The sequence below is a fragment of the Gavialis gangeticus genome, unplaced genomic scaffold, assembly GCF_001723915.1.
Source record: "Gavialis gangeticus isolate Ggan-Ray unplaced genomic scaffold, GavGan_comp1, whole genome shotgun sequence".
In the NCBI taxonomy this organism is placed as follows: domain Eukaryota; kingdom Metazoa; phylum Chordata; order Crocodylia; family Gavialidae; genus Gavialis; species Gavialis gangeticus.
Window position 1 is genome coordinate 136,451,561 of NW_017728992.1, and position 8,052 is coordinate 136,459,612.

Consider the following 8,052-nt stretch of genomic DNA (forward strand, 5'->3'; position numbering starts at 1 on the left):
CATTCCTGAAGCTGCCAGTTGGTCTCCATGATGCATGTTTCATGCCGTGTCCCACATCCACTCACTGGTAGGATAGAAGAGAAAACCACCTGTGTGCCCATCTCCTTTAGCACACACCCCAGAGTGTGATAGTCCTCCATCAGGCAATCAGGGCTTCTCCTGGCCGCATCATTAGTACCCACATGGACTGGGACCATGGGGTAGTAATCAGTGGGCTGGATCACGGTTTGGAGCATCCCTTTCACGTCCTGAATCTTTGCTCCAGGTAGACAGTAGACCTCGCATGCCGAGGGGTCCTGGCGACAGATGGGGCCCTCTGTACCACTCAGGGTGGAGTTGCCTATGACGATCCAAGCAACTCAGGAGAAGATCTCCAGCCAGTTGTGAAGGAACAACTGCATACAGCTGACATTAGCCCAGTGGGGGAAGACAGGCAAGCCATCAAGCCTAAGTGGAACCCCCTGTAGGTGGCTGCAGAGCCACCTGACAGGAAGGGGTGGGACATTAGAGGCACATAAGATTAGTGCCTGAGAATAGGCAGGCAGGCTGGTCCTGCAGGTGAGGCGTTCCTAGGCAGGGAAGCTGTACAGAGGAATTGAACAGCACATAGGCTGTTCTTCAGAGATGCAAGTACCTTTACTTGGATCCAGGGGGATGTACAGCCTGTGGGGTGAATTATAAGACCCAGTATGGGGAGAGTTTTGGCTATATAGCCAGGGGGCTTGTGGCCATGTTCCCACTATACCAGAGCCCAAGAGGAGACAGGGGCCAAGGGATAAAGCTTAGTGAGATAGACCAAAGGTTGGACAAGGGTGAGACTTAGAAGCTGGACCAGAGTAAGTGGGCCTAGGTTGTTAGTCCAGAGCAAAGAGTCAGCAGCTGAGTTGAAGAGGGTTGAAGCCCGTACAAGCTGGTGCATGAATCTGGAGTGACATATGTGAAGCATGGGCCTATGGGGGAAACTGGAGGTCATGAATAGCCCATAAGGCATAAGGTGCTGGGAGAACAGATGGGCGAGGAGGACCCACTTAGCAAGAGGGGCTAGATTGGCTCTAGTAGAGTTTGAGAGGGATCCACCTGATGCAGAACAGAAGAGGGCTCACTGTGGGACTGGGCAGCCTCCTTTTCTGTAATCAAATTATTTCAAAAAAGGCATGGCAGGTGGGAGAAAAGGGAGTGTACCTAGGTAGCTGGAGTGGGCCAAGAACTGCGTGGCCACCAGAGGGCATCATGGCCACCCTTGGGGCCACAGTCCTGTTACACTAAAGCAGTAGTTTTCAGCCTTTTTTCTTTTGTATACACCTTTGGAAATGGTGAATGGAGGTGCAGACCCCTTTGAATTGCAAGTGTGGGCATTCACATCCTTTTGATCGATCATAGTCATCTTTTGTGGACCCCTTAGATATAGTCTGTAGACCCCAGGGTCCATGGACCACGGTTGAAAACCACTGCACTAAGGCATACAGACCTTTAAGTTGTTATTAGGTCTTAGTTTGCAAGTCAGATCCTCTGAGGCATTTTTTGTACCAGCTGCTTCTCTCTGTTCCAAACATCAGATATTGCACATGAAATATATTTATTTTATTTGGGGCTTTCCCACAGACTATTTTTAAATAATAACTTTTGAAGAACTGTGCTGGCTGAATTTCAAGGGTTCTGAAGTTAAGGTCATGAGCATCCTTAAAACTGAGAACCTTTTGGATCATTGTGGACATTAAAGAACCCAGGGCAAATTTTACCCCTGCAGGAGTTTATCCTGGTATTCTTGGCTCAGATTTCCCCTTTTCTACTGTTGTGCAGTATACCCGTTGCCTACTACCATGCACCACTAAAGTGGCTCTATAAGTTCAGATAACTTTTGAAGCCTTTGGGCAATTAATATAATATTTAATTAACATTAACATTACAGTAATTCTGACAACAAGTTTCATTGGCATTTAGAACATTAAGAACACATACAAATGCAGGCACAGACTATTCCATCATAAGAGATTAAGAGTATATAATCCCCCATTGCTATCCTCTGCACTGCCATGCAGGATCTACTTATATAATAGCTACTGTTGTTATTACCTGTATTTGAATCCGCTTGCAAGGGAAGAACAGGAATTCTGCATGTCTGATACTTGTTCCTGAAGATAAGTGGGCAGGCAAGAGGGCAGTTAAAACTGGGCTGATATTAATACAGCGGAGCCAGGGCTCCATCCCTTCTCAACGGAACAGCCTGCAGAACTGGTGAATATGCTATGTCTGGTAACAAGTGATACAGTGTCTCCTCCCCTCTTATGCAAAACAGGAGCTCCAGTGAAATTGTGATTCCAGAACTCCTTTTGGGCAGTCAAGCTAACACAAGCTTGAGTATAAGCTTCTATTCAGGCAAGACGCATCACATATAAAATGCTAATATATGCCATGCAAATAGCTTGTAAGCTTACCTCTGGGTCCAGTTCTACAAACTACTACTGAATTATTGAGATGTCTAGTCTCATTGTCCTTCACACAATTAGTTAAGGTACTGGCAGTAAATATTACTCTCATTAGTACATATTTGCTTTAATAGACCTTCTGGGCTAAATTTGGCACAGTCTGGACCTGTTCATACAGAAGGGCATATTAGAAGCCTTTAGCTAGAGAAACATAGGCCCAGACTGTAGTTTACGCACTAAGTTTTGAGGCCTATTAGGCCTCTTGCCCAATCATTTGCATCTTACCTCTGGAGAGGTTTCACCTGTATAGCTGTGTCCAGATGAGTGGGAATGTGTGTTTTTGTGTGGACAAGTAGCAGTGGTATGTCTTGTGCCACTGCTATGTGTCCCCAGGGTATGCCCGTGCCACACATGCTCTGATGTGCAGCAGGTTACCCTGGGTAGGGTAGGGAGGCTGGGGCCAGAAACTGTGCTGGCCTTAGCAGGCTTACGTGGGAGCCTCCAGGAGCTGCAGCTATGGTGCTCCTGCAGCAGAAAGCCTGGCCAGCAGCTGAAGTGTGGCTCTGGCTGGCTAGGTACTGGTTTTGGGTGGTGTGTGCTGCTGCCATGTGCACCACTGTGCTTTTTTTGTGGCATGTTTTTTTTGACCCTAGGATCTCCTAGGGTTAACCCCACCTGACCCAAGCTGCAAAGTAGCGGCCTGGGGAACACCTGCATGTGCGGTGTGTGGCACTACAGACAGGTCTGCAGCTCCACATACAACACGTCCGCGCTCATTTGGACGTGCCCCAGGTGCACGTATATATTTTATTTTCCATTCTCTCAAGGATGAGCCTTTGCACCTAGTGAGCAGGGAACACTTATAAGTCTCCTATAAGAAATGTCAGGCAAAATGCTAGGCAAAAAGAATACACTCACCTTGTGGGTATCTGACTGACAATTGTATATTAAATGTCTCCATCATCTTGGTAAACAAAGGAGACTGACCCATCTGATGTATAACCTACTGGCTAGGGCACTTAGGTAGCAAGTGGAAGACATGGGTTCTTGACCCACTTAGTCTGTGGGTATTGTTTTAACCCACATCTCCCACCTCCCAGGAAAGTGTCATAATCTCCAAGCTCTGGACTAAGCCAGACTTGGGGCATCCTGCCCACTGGAGCTGTACCACTAGTGGGAAATAAATGCTACAGTCATAGGGCCAAGAGAACAAGCAAGGGGGAACATAACTTTGTATCCTAGTAAGATGGGCTTCCCCATGGGAGGATTTTTTTTTCCAGTGACTGTTTATGGCAAAACGGATAACCAGTATTGGAAGGAGGGGGCAAAACCCTGCTCACAAAATTCACAAAACAGGTGAGTGCTCTCTTCAGGGGGCTACCAAGTCCAGAATCATCTTCTATGGTTTTCTTCTGGTACTCGGACTTTTATATTCCTTATTACCTAGTGGCTTAATATCCCCAGAGGATAGAAAATGGCCTGCCAATCCCATAGTTAATGGTTAGATCGCTTACTTGGGGAGTGGAAAATGTGGATTCACCCCCTTAAGGCTGAATTGTACCAAGTCTCCCACTTCCTTGGGAGAAGTGGGAGATTTAGGAGCCATTTGACAAAAGGAGGATGGGTCCTTCTCCCCTTTTTCACTTAAACCATGCCTCCATGGTAAACTTAATGGCAGTATAACTGTGTTTTTGTGGAACTTAGAACAGGCTAATTAGCAATTCTGTGTGACAGTGCTGATTGGCTTACCTGTGGTGCTGTATGGACACTACAACACCGCTTCCAGTTTAGGAATCAGCTTGTATGGAGCAAAAAAGTACGCTTGACGATGCTATTGCTAGGAATGCTAAATTTAAGCTTTAGACACTTGCAGGATTAGGCACGTACATGGACATGAACCAGAGAGCCTCCCAGAACTCCTTTATTATGTTTAGTAGAAAGTAATTTATGGCTTCTTCTTCAGTGGGTCCTCTGCTTTACAAAAACAGAAGAATTCTTAACTTAGATGAGGATGGACACCAGAAGTACTTTGGGCACACATTGTTGCTAAGAAGTAACATTTACATTTTTTAATAGGCCTCTCATTCTAGACTGCCTATCATTCATCACCGGGAATAAGGGTTCTGTGGAATAAAATACCCTAAATTCTAGACATTCAGTAACCAAAACATAGGCAGATTGGAACAAGGATTTTGAATGAGACAACCATAGAATAGTGTGAATAATCTTAATAGAAGAACAGTAACATTTATTGACTTTGTAAGAAGACAGTTCATTTAACCACATAAAATGATATAGGTAGGGATAAAAAATTATATTAAATCTTGTAATTGGGGAACAATGCATATAGACCCAACTAATGCTGTGAAACTGCTTATGAATTTTGGGAGACAGTAATGAGTAGGCTTGATTTAATATAGAATTTCACTTTTCTAATGGACCCTAATTTTTACACTGGAGATTACAGGAATCTGTCAAAAGTTGCAAGCTACAAGAAAATATTTTGTTAGGAGCAATTTCATGTCCAAAAGATTAAAAAAATGGAAAACATATATGTCACTAAATATTGTTGATTTATACATTAATTTGATGGACCTGGCAATTGTAATAATGATTTATTTTTATTGACTTTCTAGACCTCCAGATTACATTTATTTTTTTTGGATTTTACATTCATTTTGCGATGTATAAAGTTGTTCTGGTAATTGTTTTGAAGTGGTAGTTTTGTTGAGTTATTTACTGTCAAGTGAATGGCACTAAACATGTTATTAGACGAAGAGTGGAATTTGTAGAGTGCCAGAGAGAGTGTGATTTCTGGTGAACAAAGAGTGCTGGAACTTAAGCTGCACTAAAGCCTTTCCCAAACTTTGGTGGAAGTACCATATAAGACAAGGTTTTATTCTCCAATTAGGATGTTGGAAAGTGATTCTCGTCTTACATTCACGTACAAGGAAAACATATTAAATACGCTGCCTATCATTAAACTGCTGCTAAAAGCAGCATGTGTTCAGTAATGGAAACCAATTCTGAAGCTGATTAAATGCAGCCAACACTGAGCATGACTATAAAACACATTAGGCAAACAAACTGATGGGAACTTACCACTTTTTTTTTGCAAAAATAGTTATTTCCATATAAATATTAATAAAAATATATATCTCCACCTCCAACACTCTGCCAAATGGCTCCTGTGGTTCACTTGGCAGCTCAAAGCACACTAAAAACTCATTATACAGTTTGCACTGCGTATCTGCACACCTGCGCACCCATTTTCATACCCATAGTCCCACCAACTGCCCTCCTCAGAGGGCCTGCTCTGGAAAAAGTCTATGCCAGACCACTCTCCACCAGATGAGGTCTGCCATTTTCTTTCCCATCATCCTCTTCTGTCTTCCTGTAGTACCAGTCCATTTCGCTTAGTCCCATTTTAATACAGTTCTCAACTGTGGGGTCTGAGTGTCTGTTTATCAGCAGGTTTCTGGTGATCCACAGTGCATACCTGAAGCAGGATATGAACTGATTGAAGTGAGCTGTTGAGCTCCTTTGCTGTCTGGTCAGGTGCTTGTAGAGAACTGCTTCCCTGTCTGTTCAGGAGGAATGCACAGACTTTCTTCTACATGTCTCTGGTGTACGGGCAGTCCCAGAAGAGGTCGCCGATCATTTCTGCCTGCCAGTGGCTGGTCTGTCTTGGGCAGTTTGATGGTCCTCTCTGCCCTGTGTAGTGGGCCAGTAGGGGATGTTCCTGTGTTGAGCCACCCACCTTACTGCACCCGACCACCTTCCAGACTCTGAGTGCCTCTCTGGGGGCGCCTCACGTCTGGCTGACCCCCTCTCTGGAGCACACCCACTAGCCTGGGGCTTCCACTATCACCACCCAGGGCTGGGCTTGATTCTGGCTCTGCGCACCTTGGGAAACACAGGCCTAGTAGCCCTCGAGGGTACTTGATTCACTTAAAGAACTTGGGATGCTTCCCTCAGTCTGAAGCACAAATAGTAGTCTCCCTTAGTCAGCCGAACAAAGGGGACCCCAAGGCATAATCTAGACCCACTCCCAATAAGTCTCCCACACTAGGTACAAAGGAAAACTTTATTGGTTACAAGGGGTAGGGTTGGAATAGGGTACAGGGTAGAGCAATATCAGAGAAATCCCATACAGCAAACTCCCATGGCTGGGTAGCCTTTGATCATGCATCTGAGTTACTGTAAGCTATATATCTAGTTAGATCTCAAGTAGCTTACTCAGAAGTATCATCCAGAGGCAGGTGGAGATTCCCTCTGGAGGCAGGCAGTTCCTTGATTATGAGTTTTGAGAGAGAGCAAGTTTCAGATGGTTCAGCTCTTCTCTTTCTGAGTCTTCCTCATGGCTGCTGCCCCCCCCCCTCCTGGGCAGTCCTTAACTTATATAGCCCTTGTGACTTCATTTACCTGGTCCAATGTAGGCTAGCACCTGTTGGCTGTCAGCCAACCAATTTGAAATGCATCATTAGTTGCTGGGCAGACTGGCAGTTCCTAGCTCCCCAGGGAGAAAGCCCCTCACCCAGGTATGTAATACCAGTCACGTAGGCAGAGGGAGCAGGTTCCCCCCTGCCCTCAAGAATGTATCCAGCTCAGGTTACCTAAAGAGATAGGGTAAGGTATGTATCCTCTGCTGGGCCCATCCTAACCAAATTGTCACAGAGCAGAGTTTATGGGGAGAAACAGACTTGGCCTTCTGCCACACCCTGCTCTGTTCTTCCATGCCCACCAGTTCAGGTCTTTGTGCATAATCTGCAGGTCCTTGTGGAAGATTTGCTCCCACAAGGCCTGGCAACTGTCACCAGGTAGTAAGTCTATAGGTGATATGGTGTCTCTTTCCCTTACCACCTGCCGTACCTCTTTTTCCCTTACCACCAGGGTTGCTAGAGTAGCATTGTGTTTCAGAATCTTGTAAAACCATGGTCCATTTGTTCCTGTTGGTTGTTGTGTGCATTTGCCACTGTTGCAGCAGCTGCCTTGCAAAATACTTAACAAAGCTAGCTGTTTTAGATTTCACCCCTGTTGCCAGTTTGCAAACCTGGCTTGTGTATTTGGCCCAGAGAAAGAGAAGGACATCTGGCATTCCTCTGCCTCCAGACCATTTCGCTTTGTACAGCTTGGTCCTCGCCCCTTCATCCCATGTAGAGTTCCAAAAGAAAACACACATGGCTGTTTTTGAATTCTGCGAATGACTTGTTCTGAGGTGGGGAAGACTAGGGCACTGAATGGCAGCATCGGCAGGAGCACTGTCTTCATCAGTGTCATGCACCCTGACTTTGATAAGCAGTGTGATTGCCATAGCCCTATTCTCTGTCTGGTCTTGGCTTCCATCTTTTCCTATGCCCTTTGCCCCATCAGCTGGGTCAAACTCCACCCTGAGTATCTTTACTCCCTCTCAGGGGATGAAAACCCCCAGAGGTGACAGGTCCCTGAGCTTGCCCAGGCATAGGCAGATGCTTTTGCTTACATTGAGCTTGGCCCCTGCTGCTGCTCCATATACCTGGGTGTGTTGTAGTGCTCTTTCCACTGTCCCTTTGTCCCTACATATGATGTTTAAGTCATCCATGTGTGTAAGGACTTTCGTTTCTTCCCCATTCCTTCTGGGGATCTT